This window comes from Littorina saxatilis, linkage group LG2 (assembly GCF_037325665.1).
Source record: "Littorina saxatilis isolate snail1 linkage group LG2, US_GU_Lsax_2.0, whole genome shotgun sequence".
Classification (NCBI taxonomy): Eukaryota; Metazoa; Mollusca; class Gastropoda; order Littorinimorpha; family Littorinidae; genus Littorina; species Littorina saxatilis.
The window spans coordinates 15,815,441-15,833,424 of record NC_090246.1 but is presented as its reverse complement, the minus strand read 5'-3'; the positions used below and the strand labels follow the sequence as shown (position 1 = coordinate 15,833,424).

At 40.9% G+C, this 17,984-nt stretch overlaps 1 protein-coding gene across 2 annotated transcripts in view; it reads right to left on the bottom strand.

The window, feature by feature from the left end:
• Window positions 1–17,608, bottom strand: part of LOC138958314 (probetacellulin-like) — a 130,742-nt gene extending 113,134 nt beyond the window's left edge. For both annotated transcript variants that reach the window (XM_070329424.1, XM_070329425.1), the window contains exon 1: window positions 17,351–17,608. The gene's annotated coding sequence lies outside the window, so the exon portion shown is untranslated. The remainder of the gene's footprint in view (window positions 1–17,350) is intronic.
• Between the last annotated feature and the right edge of the window lie 376 nt (window positions 17,609–17,984).

The following is a 17,984-nucleotide window of genomic DNA, read 5'->3' as shown; positions in this document are numbered from 1 at the left end:
AACAACGATACGATTTTATATGTTCCTTCCATACATAGTCATGGGACATGGACTGTTTACATCAAATGAAGGAACCCTTTTACCTGGTCACATTCACATAAAGAAAGTCTACAACCCGCCTTCTTCCTTTCACATCAAGTTTTTTGTCTTGGTTCATATCGCAAACTGATATAGACATGCGGAACTTACGCCATTCATTCCGCACACAAAGCCTGCCTTGCTCCGAAAGCAGCCACGCTGCCATTTGTTGATGTGAGTGTTAGTACACGGACGTTTATTCAAAATTAATGTCATGCAACAACGATACGCAAACAATACAAGCACACACTCAAGCAAAATATTATTGTTCGAGGCCCGTATACATGATGGTAAACATGACAACATTAATATCCAAGAAAGAATGCGAAAGCAAATCCAGGCAGATGAATCCAGAGAAGTAAAACAAAACACCAGTAAAAAATGTTTTTTAAAAAGGATGTTTTTGTTGCCTGGATGGATCTACAGAGGATAGTATAATATATATTATATCAGTATATATAAATATATAGATATTAGAAAATATTTAAAAACAATTTTCATCAAGAGGTTTTTTTTCTTCTCCAATGAATATGAAATGTTTAATGTTTGCCCCCGCTTGGTTTTCTTCGAAGCGATGGAACTGGGGAAAAACGTAACGCGGATGGATCTCTGAATGATTATGGTAACTAATAGTAACAACCGTTATCATCAAACAAAATGATCTACGCATGTCTTAGTTATAACACGGACATTAACAATGTAAAAAAATCTCCTCCCATAAAGCTAACATTATATGTTTCAAACATTCCCATGAAGCTGACATTATAAATTTCAAACATTCCCATGAAGCTGACATTATATGTTTCAAACATTCCCGTGAAGCTGACAATATATGTTTCAAACATTCCTATGAAGCTGACATTATATGTTTCAAACATTCCCATGAAGCTGACATTATATGTTTCAAACATTCCCATGAAGCTGACATATGTTTCAAACATTCCCATGAAGCTGACATTATATGTTTCAAACATTCCCATGAAGCTGACATTATATGTTTCAAACATTCCCATGAAGCTGACATTATATGTTTCAAACATTCCCATGAAGCTGACATTATATGTTTCAAACATTCCCATGAAGCTGACATTATATGTTTCAAACATTCCCATAAAGCTGACATTATATATTTCAAACATTCCCATGAAGCTGACATATATTTCAAATATTCCCATGAAGCTGACATTATATGTTTCAAACATTCCCGTGAAGCTGACAATATATGTTTCAAATTCATTCGATTGTAAACAAAGTTGCAAGAAAAGAAAAATACCAAAAACTTGAACGATGAATGAATGATGTCTTAGAATCAATAGGTATTTTTATTTTATTTTATTTATTTATTTTATGCAGTTTATATCGCGCACATATCTCAACCACGGATTCAAGGCGCAGGGATTTATGTATGCCGTGTGAGATGGAATTTTTTACACAAGATATCACGCATTCACATCGGCCAGCAAACCACAAGCCTATTAGGGCGAGCATTCACCCTTTCACGGCCTATTATTCCAAGTCACACGGGTATTTGGTGGACTTTTTTTTTATCTATGCCTATACAATTTTGCCTTTTGTCAATCGTGGGATCTTTAACGTGCACACCCCAATGTAGTGTACACGAAGGGACCTCGGTTTTTCGTCTCATCCGAAAGACTAGCACTTGAACCCACCACCTTGGTTAGGAAAGGGGGGAGAAAATTGCTAACGCCCTGACCCAGGGTCGAACTCGCAACCTCTCGCTTCCGAGGCAAGTGCGTTTACCACTCGGCCACCCAGACCCAGGTAGACACTCGTACATAAAAAAACACAAACATTTTCTTTTATATTTAAAATGTCATGATATTATTCAAAAGTAATCCAGTGAAACGTCAAGATATAATTCAAAAGTAATCCGGTAAAATGTCATGATATAATTTAAAAGTAATACAGTGAAATGTCATGATATAATTTAAAAGTAATCCGGTAAAATGTCATGAAGTATTCAAAGTTATCAGGTATCACCAAAGCGAACACGACCCGAAAACCTGCGATTAAGAATCCCAATGTTATAATTCTCTAAACTATACCCCGCTGTGAGAAAAATCCGAACACTAAAAAGTGCGGACGAGAATTTAATCCCAGGGGTGTTAGGAAGGCAAAACTACGGGATAAACTTAAGTCCACTTTTTAAAGTTCAATTCAGAATTCGAAGTAAAGAAGCAACGCCCGGGATAAAAAAAGAAAACATCAAACTGTCATTTCTTCAGAAAAAGATTACAATTCCAGGAAGTGTTTCTTGTACCAGCAGTTTTCAACACTGTCTGCATACGTTATACAAGCAAAATAACAAATATTACAAAAACAAGCTGTCTGCGGCTTGAGAAAAAAATCCAAACATAACAAACAAGAAAAAAATCAATGATATGTCTGAATAAGGACAGAAGTTAAAAAAAAGGTTCTGTAGAGGGATAAACACACACAAAAATCGGCACACAAAAAGACAAAAGTCAAAACAAAACAAATCAAAATAATGGCATGCATGGAAAATGACTCAGAATTTTAAAAACAAATTGCTGTCAAGAGAAAAGAAAAAAAAAATTCAAAACGAAACAAGCCGACGCAAGTCAAAACAACACAAGACACATGCACGCAAAAAGCAAAACACACAAAAAAGCGCACAACATTTGAACATTTTTTTTTTTAAAGCACATCAGTTGTCGCCTTTGAACTGAATAAAACAACAACCAATGGAAAGCAAAAACACATTTTCACAAAAGTATCGGAAGAAAAGAAAAACAACTTCATTGCAATCCTTCTTCCGAGGCGCGACAAGGAATCAAACATAAAAAAGAGGCAGACAAGTAACAACAGCAAACTGTCAAACACCGTATCGATCAATTTGTACACATTGTAACGTTTGCTCTCTTCGCCTTTCACCGGCAGAGCTATCGCTGGAAGCAGTTCTGCGTTTCTTTGAAAACACCCTAACCATCCCTAGCGTAAACCGCGATCCAATGAAAGACTTAATTTGAAGGAACGCATGTTTGCTCAGTAACAGGCGCGTCTGTTTGATTGTTATGTTTGTGTGTGTGTGTGTGTGTTTTCCCCCTAATGTTTTACCCAGTGCATACTCAGCGAGGTTAACAACAACGGAGTGATATCGATCTTACATCGCTTTGGTTCAAGGCCCGAGAAAAACACAGTTGGTTTGCTGAGCTACGTTTTAAAAGATAGATGTGCAGTCTGTCCAATCATTCTTGAAAATGTTGCCTCAAATTTCAAACACGTTTTATATTTTCCTTCCATACAAAGTCATGGAGCAATATATATTAACTTAAAGTGTATATCAAGTGCGCTATCTGCAGAAGAATACGTTTTATTTTTGAATTATCTCCTCTTGGCTGTGTCAGACGCACTGATCTAAAAATATCAGTGGTCTTGCAAAAAACGGGCATACTGAAACTCATTTTTAATTTCGAACAACTTTAAATGGGGAAACTGAATGGTCAGCATTACATCGACAGACATCTTTCTCTGTGGGGAAGTTGCCTGAGTTTTGCAGGGAGTTTGTGAAAATACGCGCGCAAAATACAAAACAGGCGCGAGGTGACCCATATGTTTATAGTCGTTAGGTCGAGGTTCTTGTGAACGTGGGTTTTTAGTCTTGAATTATACGTTCCAAAAATTAAACCTTTCTTGGGTTTTTTATTTAACCGTGTTCCTTGGTTTTGGGCAGTTCGAATGCCAAACTGCAGGGATGGCCAAATCTACCGCCCGGTCGCCAGGGGCGAGTAAAAAAACCCACCGGGCTAGTCGAAACTGTCTGGCAGCTCTCCCGGCTGGCTAATTACAATTTTGGTCAAATGCAAACCAACGTTTGGTTTTACAACTGAGCTTCATTGTTAAAAGAAAAATAAACACTGCACAATCATGCAGAAACTTCTGTTATCTGCAAAATAGCCGCCATGTTCTAGGGACACAAGAACGAGGCTCCCATCTAGGTAGCGCTTTTGACGTTTCATTCGAGCTGTTTCTACTTTCACAACTGATTCAAAACACACATTTTCTATGATCAGGTGAACCCGCGTAAAAGGTACTCGAAATGACTGATGCTGATAAATGAAGAAAAGCAAACAGCATATGAAAAAGAAAAGATCGACCATTCAAAGAACACTGGTGAGTGATTGCCGATAGCGGAGAGGAAAGTGGTACGTTTGAGTTGGATGGGGAGACTATGGTGGGGTATACCATTTTAAAGAACAGAAACAAAAACGCAATTCGTTTTAAAACAGCATTGCTCAAATTGGGACAGGTCAAGACGCGCGCAACAAATATTGCTCATTGCAACTTGCGTCAATGAAGAACGATGCATAACAGCCAGACAAGACACCAGCTGAGCGCGGTTGTGGATCGTAAGTACGTATACCACCGCTATTTAGTGTGTAGAAACATAAATCTAAACATTATTCATACTAACACTTTTTCATTGTATGTGCGTCTGGTATTTACCGGGCTTGTGGAATTTCTGGCGGGCAAGTGATTTTCTTGGAGGTACTTGCGCGACTGGCGAGTTACATTTTTGAGATTTGGCCATCCCTGCAAACTACAGCTTGTCGTTTTTTCCTTGCGACTTATCTTTATCCGTGGATCACGCACGGACATGACTGCTATTGATAAGTGAACATCTTCATTTCAGAACCAAACCACATATTCAACTGTCCTTCTGGTTTCCATGCCAACCTCTCAACGTAAGACCTGCATGCTTCATCAAGAAGTGGATGGTCAAAACCCCCACAATGACCCCAAAACAACGGCGTTCAATGCATTGGTCTAACCAAACCCCACCGACATTCAACCCTCCAATTAGCTCTGTCTAGACCTGAGCACAAAACACAAACACTGATTAATGTGCCTTGCGCAATACAGTGGAACCTCCTTTTTAAGACCCCCAATTTAAGATTTCCCCTCTTTTAAGACCTAGCTTTTTCGGATTATTTGCTCATAACCTCCGTAAACTGACCCCATTTTAAGACTCATTTCTTTTTTAGGACCTAACTTTTTCAGAGATTTGAAGGTCTGAACAGGGGGGTTCCAGTGCAAAAAACAAACATAACCTTCTTGATGCTAGCACGTGGTTGACATTCACGCGGCACATACGCACGTGGGTCTACCGACAAAGCTCGTGCCCAGTGTTTGCGCGCACACATGTTAGATATATATTATATCAGTCTGTGGTTTGTAAAACACTGTGTGTAACTAAAGAAACAGAAGCTCAGCGTAGATGGAATGGAGGAAGGCAGAAGTTGGGTATACGTAGTGGTTTATAAAACACTGTGTGTAACTATAGAAACAGAAGCTCGGCGTAGATGGAATGGAGGAGGGCAGAAGTTGGGTAAAACAGAGCGATATAGGTAGTATATAGCGGTGTGGTTATTTTTTTTTCGTTGATTATCTCAATCAGCTGAGACAGAGAATTATGTTAAGGTCTGAGAAACAAAGGGACGCAAACGATCTTGATGCATTCGACATGTGGAACCCGAAAAAGTGAAAGTTATGGGGAACGATCTCCTGGCAGGTGAGCGAATATAACAAGCAGTTAAATGAACAAGCGACTTTCATCCTTTGTCGGTTGATTGATTTATTGGGAGGCTGCTTAATTGTTTGTTTATGTTCTCTTTCTTTCTTTGTTTACTTATTTGTTTTTAAGCTTGCTTGGTGTGTGAAAAGGTAGAAACAATATTGATATTATACTAGAGTAATAACGGATGTCAGTTCGTAAGTTTGTTCGTATCTTTGTTTGTGTGCTACCTTTGTTTCGTATCAGATTTTTGATTCGTTGAATGGCAACATGGTTGCTTAGCTCTGTATATATCAGTCGACAGGGGAAAAAACAAGTGAACAGACAGAGTTCTTCTTATTATTGCACAAATTGTATCGGGATTTAAGCCTACAAGTATGGAACTCCGTTGAAAATTAGATATATTTTTGATTATGAATTACGGTAAGGAAATTATATCAATCAACGAAGAGAAATTTTTTTAGATAAAATTAAAGATAGAGTTAGTAAAAGAGAGTGTACATATTTTATAACAGAATTCTGGATTTGATGATAAAAAAAAACCTATATGAAGAAGGAGGCTCCCCACCCGTAAAAAAAGGGGGGGGGGGGGGAGGCAAAACAAGTATGGTATGTAGCAGCCTGCATGCAACTGAGCAAAAACAAAAGTGAGTAGAAAAAAAGTTTAAAAAAAGAGAACAGACAGACAGGGAGACTGGCAGGCAGAAGTAGAACGACAGGTAGAGACTGAGGGTCATGATATCTCTCCGTTTTAATCCTACATTTTGCTCAAAAGTTATTTACAGCTTGAAAGTATGTTCTTCATTAATTGTGTTATTGAAATCCACTTCATTTGTAGCAAACTGGAAAAAGAGGTGCAGCTAAATGCGATCACTGTGTTGAAATACACATCAGCACACTCCCGCAATAACTGTTTTCATCAAGAAATCGTGTCTCAAACGCGACCATTTTAATATAACGTTCAAAAGTGCAGTCAATGGATCATCATAAAGTATTACAATTTCATATTTTATTCAGAAAAAGTGCAGACAATGAACCATTATTACGAAAAAGTCCAATACTGCACTGCAATCCATGATTCAAGGTATAACCGATGTATAAACACCCTACTTCTGTTTGCAACTGCCGCATGCTTTCGGATGCATTATGAGAGTATTCACGCGCAGTGATAAAAGTGAACCAAAATAACCTTACCTTGCTACTGGCTATAGGTTTCGTCAATGAATGCAGAAAAAACACCATTATAAATTCAACAAAAAAAGACGGTAAGGCTTGCTGCGAAGAACGACAGATTGATATTTTCAGATACCTAATATCGTACTGTGACATTCTCAATATTGTTTTTTCCTCTCCGTCCTACATCTACGCAGGAACGGACGCAGGCACTCACAGACACACACACACACACACACACACACACACACACACACACACACAAAAACACACACATACACACACATTCACGCACGCATGCACGCACACACAAAGTACACAAACAAATACGCACATACGCATACCCCCAGCCAAAATCTCATCCACCTCACCCATCCCCATCCCCTACCCCCTCCTCGTGATATCGCCACAAATCTTTCAAACAAGCAGACCAGTTTCTCAGTCAGATAACCATAAATAATACAAATTCACCACCAGTCAAATCAATAAACGAAGAGCGGTAACACTTTTGTCACACTCTGCCAACCATACCAGTAACGGTACACCAACATAATCCAAACCCTTCGCACAATAGAGAAACTCCACGGGAAACTGAAAAGAAGAGGGAAACTCGGAGGAGGAGAAGGGCGGGAAAGCAGGAGGGAAAGTAGTGGCAAGGTACGAGTAGACAAGTACCCGGATTGCAATACCCGGTTCGTCATCTGGCATCCGTGCGCGCACACACACACATACACACACACACACACACACACACACACACTGCACACACACACACACACACACACACACACTGCACACACACACACACACACACGCACACACACACACACACACACACACACACACACACACACACACATGGGCATATCCATCTACACATGCACGCACACGTACACACTCCCTCAGCCACCCGATCCCCCAACTCAACCTTGTTAACCATTCTCTCGAATTCAACCCTTCAAAATCAGACAGGTTTCACAATCAGACGTCTATTAACATTCGCCACCAATCAAATCAATAAACGACGTCACATGTTATCAAAAGAGCCAGAAACTGAACACCAAGACAACAATAGCACTTCACATAATAGGGAACCTCCAGAGAGAACGGAGAAGTGGAAAAGTGTTGGACTGCAAGAGGGAAGGAAACGGAGAAACGTGTTACCGGAACATTACTACCCGGAACTGAATGTCAGTGTTGTCATCTAGCATCCACGCACACATAAAACACACGCATACACAAAAACACAGACACAGACACAGACACACATACACACACACACACACACACACACACACACACACTCACAGACTCACACACACACACACACACACACACACACACACACGCACAGACGCACGCACACACACACACACGAGCGCGTGCGCACAGACGCACGCACGCACACATACACACACGCACACATACACACACGCACGCACGCACACACGAACGCACACACGAACGCAAACACACACACACACACACACACACACACACACACACGCGCGCGCGGATGGAAATAAGCACACGGACACACATAATTATTTGCACATGCTGACAAACCTCCATCCTACCCCCCTCCGCATCAAAACAAAAACAAAACACGTTTCACAGGTAGACGACTCTGAACAATCCCAATCAATCAAATCAATCAATTATGTCACACTCTGCCATCCGTACCAGTAACAGAACACCAACACAACAAAAACCTTTCGCACAATAGAGAAACTCCACGGGAAACTGAAAAGGAGGGGTGAAACGGGGACGGAGAGAAAGGGAGAACAGCAGGAGGAAAAGAAGGGCAAATAACGGGTACAAAAGTACCCGGAATAAAGCAACACCATCGTCATCTGGCACCCCTTGCAGAGCAGCACGATCAAATGCGTACGCTGGATATTATGGTAGCATTTTCGCACCAAAAGTGCAAATTATCTAAGTTCGTATACCGTTCGCAAATGGACGGAAAGTAAATTGCAAGTGCTAAAATCACAGCGATAAGTCACAAGTTTAGTTGCTTTTATTGTTTGTTTGTCTGTTTGTTTGTTTGTTTTCCTTTGTTGTTTTTGTTGTTGTTGTTGTCACTTTTGTTGTTAATGTTGTTGTTGTTGTTGTTTTCTGTGTTTTGTCTGTGTTTTTTATCTGTGTTTTTTACATTTAGTCAAGTTTTGACTAAATGTTTTAACGTAGAGGGGGGAATCGAGACGAGGGTGTGGTGTATGTATGTGTGTGTGTGTGTGTGTGTGTGTGTGTGTGTGTGTGTGTGTGTGTGTGTGTGTGTGTGTGTGTGTGTGTGTGTGTGTGTGTGTGTGTGTGTGTGTGTGTGTGTGTGTGTGTGTGTATAACGCGATTCTGAGAAACTACTGGACCGATCTTCATGAAACTTAACATGAGAGTTCCTGAGTATTATATCTCCAGAATTATTATTTTATTTTTTATAAATATCTTTGATGACGTCATATCCGCATTTTTGTGAAAGTTGAGGCGGCACTGTCACACTCTCATTTTTCAACCAATTTGGTTTAAATTTTGGTCAAGTAATCTTCGACGAAGCCCGGACTCTGGTATTGTTTGTTTGTTTCCCTTTGTTGTTTTTGTTGTTGTTGTTGTCACTTTTGTTGTTAATGTTAATGTTGTTGTTGTTTTCTGTGTTTTGTTTGGTTAATTAATGAGTTTTCTCATTACAGTTGTCAATAAAAATCGATTTTTCGCAAACAGATTTAAAACTGATTGCATCGTATTCTCCATTAAATGTTGAATCTAAAAATATATACATATGTCATGTTTACTCTTAAAATGTGATCACAATTAACGAAAATAGGTTAATTAGTACTTCGATTATTATTTAAGAAATCGATCAAAAATGATTTCATCTTATTCCTTATCATTTTCTGATTCCAAACACATATAAATATAATATGTTGTATTCGAAACAAGCTTAGAAAGTTAAAAAGAATACAGAAAAGTGCGCTTCCCTCCTCACCGCAGTACGCTATTTCGCTATTCTTGCATGTCAGTTTCATTTCGTGTTGCACGGTAAAAATGAGCGACTTCCTTGCCGCGTGGATTGACGAAGCTGTTTTGTCTTGGTGAAAAAAACCGCAGTGCGTTCAGTTTTATTCTGTGGGTTCGACAGATTGACTAAATGTTGTAATTTCGCCTTACGCGACTTGTTCTTTGTTGCTGTTGTTGTTGTTCTTTGTTGTTGTTGTTGTTGTTGTTGTTGTTGTTGTTGTTGTTGTTGTTGTTGTTGTTGTTGTTGTTGTTGTTGTTGTTGTTGTTGTTGGTTTGTGAAAATAAAGCATCAAGTTCCTCTTAACCAAATCATTTGGCAATTTGCCTAGGGCACTAATTCTTACCCAATGTCTGGTAAGAAATCGGAAATAAAGTGTAATCATTTCAACATTCATTGAAAATGATGCAGATCGCTGTACCATGTTCTTTGTAATTAACACGGTTGACGCACCGTGCCGATGACATCATTTCGGCTAAACGCTTCACTGGTATTATCTTAGCAAGACATCATTAGTCCGTTAGTGGGTATTTTCCGTAATCATCAGTAATTATCAGTCAAGAATGTCATTGGCCAACCACAAAAACAAATATCAACTATTTAATCATTTTTGTTTTGTACATTTATGATTAGAAGCCATTTTTCAAATTAATTACCAAAACCAGATTGTTATTAATATGATTGTTATTATAAAGTAAAATAAATGAAAATAAATGAAATGAAATAATCGTTCGAAGACATCATTAATTCAGCAGTGCAGTGTATATAATTATCAGTGATAATAGGAAATATAACTTTTTTACTCTGTCTATAACTCTTACTTCTGGCGTTCGTACGCCGCCATACATAAAACCTTGCTGAAGGGATGGTGGCTGTGATCATCAGTGATTATAACAAAGATCACAGTAATATTTGTAATTGTCACTTCTGGCGTGTGCATGCCGCCATACAGGGTATAGATGACTGAAAGGCGGGGGTCTGTTATTGTGTCAAGCGACAGAGGGTCTGCGAGGAGATAAATCATTGATATCTGACGATCATATCGTATCGCAGTGTTATGGACAAAGTTTCAGGTAGTGGCAACTCCGATGCTAGCGGATTCATGACCTGCAGGCATTTTTGGGGCAGCTGTCTGACAATGTTCGTGTACGGCAAGTTTTGTTCCCTTTACGTTTTTGACTAATGTGTTTGTTTTTAATTCAGCAGTATGACATTCATTGTACAGGTGCTGTATTGAGGGAAAATTTCACTGCACGTGTGACATAAATGTAAATTATGCGTGCGTTCGTGTGCCTACAAATGTGTGTGTGTGTGTGTGTGTGTGTGTGTGTGTGTGTGTGTGTGTGTGTGTGTGTGTGTGTGTGTGTGTGTGTGTGTGTGTGTGTGTGCGTGTGCGTGCGCGTGCATATATATATATGTCTGTGTGATGTTTCGTTATTATTGCTGTATAATTTGTTTTCTTCTTATGTTTTTGTGTTGCGTTGTCCTGACAGCTCAGTGCAATTGCAGGCATTTTGCTGTTTTAATGTTTCTCTCTTATGTTTTGTGTTGCGTTGTCCTGACAACTCAGCGTAATTACAGGCATGTTTCATTACACAAGGTAAAACTGACGTTTGTTTGTTCCTATATTACTGGGTCGTCTAATTCTATGAACACAGACATTGAGCTGCACGCAGCAATTTTTGACAGCTGAAAAATCAGCTTTTTGGAAAGTTGAAAAAGTCAGCCAACACTTGCCCTTGTGTCCCTTATTACTGATATTATTATAACGCGCATTCTCTTTTCAAGCGAGACGTGGCACAGTTCAGACTTAATTCCAGTGCACACAAGATTTGTTCCGCCAAAAGAGTATCCATGACAGCAGAAAAACAAATTATTTTAAACGGTTAAAAGGCACAGTCCTTCCCAAGATAACAGTGCGGCTAACCATTAAAGATCTGACTATGCAAGCTTTCACATAAGATAAGACTACCCCTCGATTTGAACACACCAAAAATTAATCAACATCGTTATTCCTTTCTGTACAGAGTGACAATGGGTTGCTACAATGAATGTTCAGGTTTAGAACTCATTTCATCAATACAAAACTGAATGTTGAGAGTGTCATTAGTGTCGGGTTTAGAACTCATTTCATCAATACAAAACCTCCCTCTGCACAGACTGCAAGCGATGTTGATTGTTAGTATGAGTCCAAGTGAGAAAATACTGTAATTCCACGTGAAAGCCTTGGCATATCTGTGGCGGTGAACATGGGGCCCGGGTAGCTCAGTTGGTAGAGCACTGGACTTGTGATCCGCGGGTCACGGGTTCGAATCCGTTCGAATGTTAATAGGCGTCTGACTGTGAAACCTGTCTGCTTTTGAAGGATTGAATCAGAGACGGTATCCATGTCCCTACCCCGTGTCACCACTGTGACACGTAAAAGACCTCGGTCATTTTGCCATAAGTGCAGGTGGATGACTACACGTAAACACGCTCACACCTGGGAAGCGCGATTCTGTTGAACCTAGCTTTCCACTGGGAGGGAGCGGTGAGACAGTAAAGTAAATGGAATGAACATGATCGTGTGTACGCGGTAAGGACGCCGACTTTAAATACGCAATCGTTTAAAGGTGCTGTTGTTGTGTGTTTGTTTGTTTGCTTAACGCCCAGCCGACCACGAAGGGCCATATCAGGGCGGTGCTGCTTTGACATAATTATAACGTGCGCCACACACAAGACAGAAGTCGCAGCACAGGCTTCATGTCTCACCCAGTCACATTATTCTGACACCGGACCAACCAGTCCTAGCACTAACCCCATAATGCCAGACGCCAGGCGGAGCAGCCACTAGATTGCCAAGTTTAAAGTCTTAGGTATGACCCGGCCGGAGTTCGAACCCACGACCTCCCGATCACGGGGCGAACGCCTTACCGTGCCGGTGTGCCAAAGTGATAAAGGAGCGGTTATCAAATAACGGACTGCTACCATTTTCTGATTATTTTTTGTTTGGCATAACATCATTTATTCTAATCATCCCTCCTGACAAACGGGTAACCTCCACTAAAAAAAAATAAAAATAAAAAAAATAAAAATTCATTTAATCGTATAACTTTTTTTGAGGTTGAAAAGGGTTGGCTGTTTAAGTGTATAAAAAAAATAAAAACCCGGCCTTTTTCTGTTTACAGAAAATAAAGTTTACTGTAGAAAGAAGAATCAGAATTTAAGGTGTACAACAGTGCGTGGATTTCAGAATATTATTCTCTGTAATTCGTTTGTGTTCCCCTTTCTTCCTGAAAAATGTGGAAAGGATCATGAGACCTCAGGCTTTCTTCTTCTTTTTGTTTACCTTCTTTCATTTCTCTGTGTCTTTCTTACTTAATCTTCTTTTTTTATGTTTTTTTTTCTTTTCTTTTTGGGAAGGGGGGGGGGGGGGGCGTTTCTGGCTTTATTTCCATCCTCAACACCAAATTTAACACAGCCGGTGTAACACGAAATTTTTACTCCACGAAAAATTTACTCCGGAGTAAAAATTTCTTACTCCGAGTACACATTTCGTACGAGAAAAGAACTCCCCAAGGCACGAAAAAATTACTCCCTCCACGAAATTTTTACTCCCCATTTTTTTCACTTCCAGTAAAAATCTCGTACGCGAAAATGGGATGCGGGCGAAGGGATAATGCCAATATGTGATCTCCCACAAACGAATGTCGCGCTGAGACTAACAGGGGACAAGGGAGTCAAAATTTCGTACACCTGGCATGGGAAGTTAAATTGCTCGTGTTAGGGTGAAGTAATTTTTTTGTTTTTTTATTCGTCAGGGGAGTAACATTTGTGTACGAAATGTTAACTCGGAACTCACCTGTCGTGGGGAGTAATTTTTTCGTGTAATGGGGGAGTGCTTTTTTCGTAAAGGGAGTAACATTTTCGAACGAAATTTTTACTCCGGAGTAAAAATCTCGTGGGAGTAATTTTCTCGTGTTACACCGGCCTTGTCTGGGCTAATTCCATTAACTGGATCTACGCTCTAACCTAATCAAGTGAAGCTGGCTTGCTCTTTTGATGTGCTATTACGCTTCCTGCTACATGTACCTAAAGGAAGTTTGAAAAAAAAATTCTTAACCTTCCCCCTATTTACCATCCCCCGTTTCGTTTTTGCTGTTGTTGTTTGTTTTGGGTGATGTTTAAGCTTTGTTTCGTTTTGTTGATTTATTTCCATTTGTTATCCCTATAATCATTGTCTCTCAAAATAACCATTTTGAAAAATATAAAGTACTGGACACACAAAAAAGAGAAAAAAGCAAGACGGAAATAAAATAAAAAGAAAGAAAGAAACAGAAAGCCTTCTTAGTCTTGAGTCGAGCATTTGGAAATGCCTGAGCCTGAAAGTGGGTGTAGCGTACACCTCTTAGTACACGGTATCAGTCTGCCTGAGAGATGAGGACGACATTGGGCCAGATGGCCAGAATAGCGCGCTGCATTTTCCTAAGGTGCGTCTGCCGCGACGGTGCCTGAGCTAAACATTAGCGGGCACTGCTCACAGCCCGGCTCACGGTACTGTAAACATTCCCCGTCCCTCCACCTCTCTCGCCACCATCCGCCCTACCCTTGGTCTCATGCCTGTTTTACTCTTTTATCATTGATTCCTTTCATTTGATGATTTATTGTCATGCATTCAAAGAATTGTCGATGACGCGTTCCAATCGCTTTCTACACAAAGACCCCCGGGTTTGAGTACCGACTGGTGTGTGTGGTTCCGCTTGAATGCACGCACGCCTCTACGCTGTGACGCTTTCCTCTTGTCACGTCTGTCGGTCTCGCAACGCCTCCCCAGCGGAACTTAGCTTTTGTTCACGCGTCGCTGAGTCAGGGATTAGAAGTCAAAACCACTTTGCTTTTTTTTCCTAATTTGATTGATTGCACACATTAGCGTTATAGAATCATTGGATTAAAATGGACGCCGGTTTGAATTTCATATTAGGGCAAACATTATTTTGCTGTCTTAATTATGTGTGTGTGTGTGTGTGTGTGTGTGTGGTGGAGGTGTATGTGTGGGTGTCTGTATGTATGTGTGTGCTTGTGCTTGTGCATGTGCTTCTGTGTGCGTGCGTGCGTGCGTGCGTGCCAGTGCGTGCGTGCGTGCCAGTGCGTGCGTGCGTGCGTCCTTGGGTGCATGGGCATGTGCGTGTCTGCGTGCGTGTCTGCGTGCGTGTGTGTGTATGCGTGTTGTTATTGCCAAGGCTGTTAATGCAGGGCGTTCAGCTTTTAGCGCAAAGGTGTATATTTTAGCACGTGCTTTAAATGTGTCAAACCAGAAACGAAACACGCGAACGTTTCAACACCCGAGTACAATACAAGTAAAGGGAAGTAATCAACACCACCCCACAGCACAACTCACACTGCGCTTGCTTAAATACAAAAATAATCGCACCCACCAAAGTTTTCGATAATTTACATCGCCAAATTGCGTTCCGCTTTTCATGTTTGTTAGTTGCTGTTTATAATTTATAATGTTTGGATGATTATAATTGTTGGATGATTAATGAGATGAGGATGATTATAATGATGATGCTATTGTGATATACATGCTCTACTTCCTACCTAAAAGCCGGGTCAAAATGTATCGGTGTGGAACGTAATATATCCAAATAATTTATAGGGTAAATTGTAAATAATCAAGAATAAACGCACACGTGTTTTTGAGGGTATGTAATGCCTTTATGCACATCTACACCGATAGTAGAACCTTTGTTTAAGGATCCTGTGAAAATATTGTTGTAAAACAAAAATAACACGCAAATGTGAAGATCTGCACCTCTACACATTGCTGTGGGAAGAGACAAAATGCATCCGTGTGTGCGTGCGCTCTAACGTTTGCATTAAAACTATAAAAGGAACAAAATTATACAAGATATGTTAAATATGATGTTTTCCAAGGGTCTCAAATGTGTCACACACACACACACACACACACACACACACACACACACACACACACACACACACACACACACACACACACCTAAAAATCACTAACACACACAAATACTCACACACACACACACACACACACACACAAACACACACACAAACACACACACACACATACAAACACACACAAACACACACACACACACACACACACCCACACACACACACACACCTAAAAATCACTAACACACACAAATACTCACACACACACACACACACACACACATCAAGCATCACACACACTCACACGCTCTCTCCCACTCCCTCCCCCCCCTCTCCCCCGCTCCATCTAGCCGTCGCCCTATCCCCCCTCCCCCAACACCACCATCACACGCACGTCTTTTCTTTATCCTTAGTCACGAAAGTTCACAGACAGGAAAATAAAATAAAAACATAATCCTTGACGACAATCACTGAAGCAAGAAATGTGTAAAAGTCACTGACATTCAAGGAAGAGGATGACATCCTCAAATCGTGTCTCATCCTCCTCTGAGCTTTTCATTGGCCTTTGATATCAGAAATCAAAGTCGACGCGTAAAAAATAATCCCCCCTTTGTTGTTTTGAATAAAAGATTTAAAATGTTTCCACCAAAAGAAAATTTTTGGGAAATTTGAAACCTGAAAACGATTTATGAAAAGTTGAAAAGAGAAAGGGAGAGAGACAGACAAACAGACAGACATACATTCAGACATTCAGACAGACAGAAACAAAGACAAAGACAGAGACAGAGACAGAGACAGAGACAAAGACAGAGTGAGAGAGACAGCGCGACAGACATAAAGAGAAAGAAAGACACAGAGACAGAGAGAGACAGACAGCCAGACAACGACAGAGACAGCCCACAGGCAGACAACGACAGAGACAGCCCACAGCCAGACAACGACAGCGACAGCCCACAGGCAGACAACGACAGAGACAGCCCACAGCCAGACAACGACAGAGACAGCCCACAGCCAGACAACGACAGAGACAGACAGGCAGAACGACAGACACACATGCTGACTGGCTCGCCGACAGACACAGAAAGTGACAGACAGATGGACAGAGACGAGAAGAAGCCTTTATATTTTAAGGTAGCAAATAACAGACAGACAGACACACATACCCAAGAGAAGAAACGTTCATTTTCAAATACAGTGAACGACCTCCGTCTTTAACACAGAGAGCAAATACGCTTAGTAGTGTGCACACAGTCATACTCATCTGAATGTATGACTACACAAACACGCACGCACACACACACGCCCACGCACACACACACACACACACACACACACACACTCCCGCACGTACGCACGCACGCAGGCATGTACGCACGTAGGCAAGCACGCATGCACGCACGCACGCACACGCACGCACACACACACACACAGGCACACGCACGCACGCACGCACGCACACACGCACGCACGCACGCACGCACACACGCACGCACACACACACACACACACACACACACACACACACACACACACACACACACACACGCCAAAAATCGACAATCCATGTGAGCAAAGCAACAGCCTGCACAAACTGAACTAAACTTGAAACATCCTACCTTTCGCGGCTACAGCAACTGCACTGATCCCATGTCGAACACAGCAAGCACAAACACACCTTGTTCACTGTTGTTGAAGTGGTAGCTCCAATCCAAAGAATTCCACACAGAATACACTCAGTTCACTGTGTCACAGATAAGGAATACGTCGCAGACAACTCAAGATGATGTTCCACCAAAATCCCAAGAATTCGGTGCAAGAATGATATTCGCAAATCTCTGGCACCACAGTCAAAGATGATGATGGAGCTTCCAGAAAACCTGCAACAAAAAGAAAAGAAGGTTACGTATGAGCAGAACCATCACATCGATGCATTTACATAACTTCTTTCTAAAACATCACTTCTGTTTGTTTACATACCCACAAACATAACACCCGCATGCGTGCGTGCAAACTCACACACACACACACATACACACACACACACACACACACACACACACACACACACACACACACTGACACACAGGCGCACCACCACCACCACCACACACAACCCAGTCTCCGTACTATAATTATGTTATCTGCAACTTGACTGACAAGATACGGTCATCCATCGCTCAAAAAAAGTTTGTTCTCCTATTTTGTATTATTACACCCCCGGTATAGGGGTGTGTATAGGTTTCGCTCGAT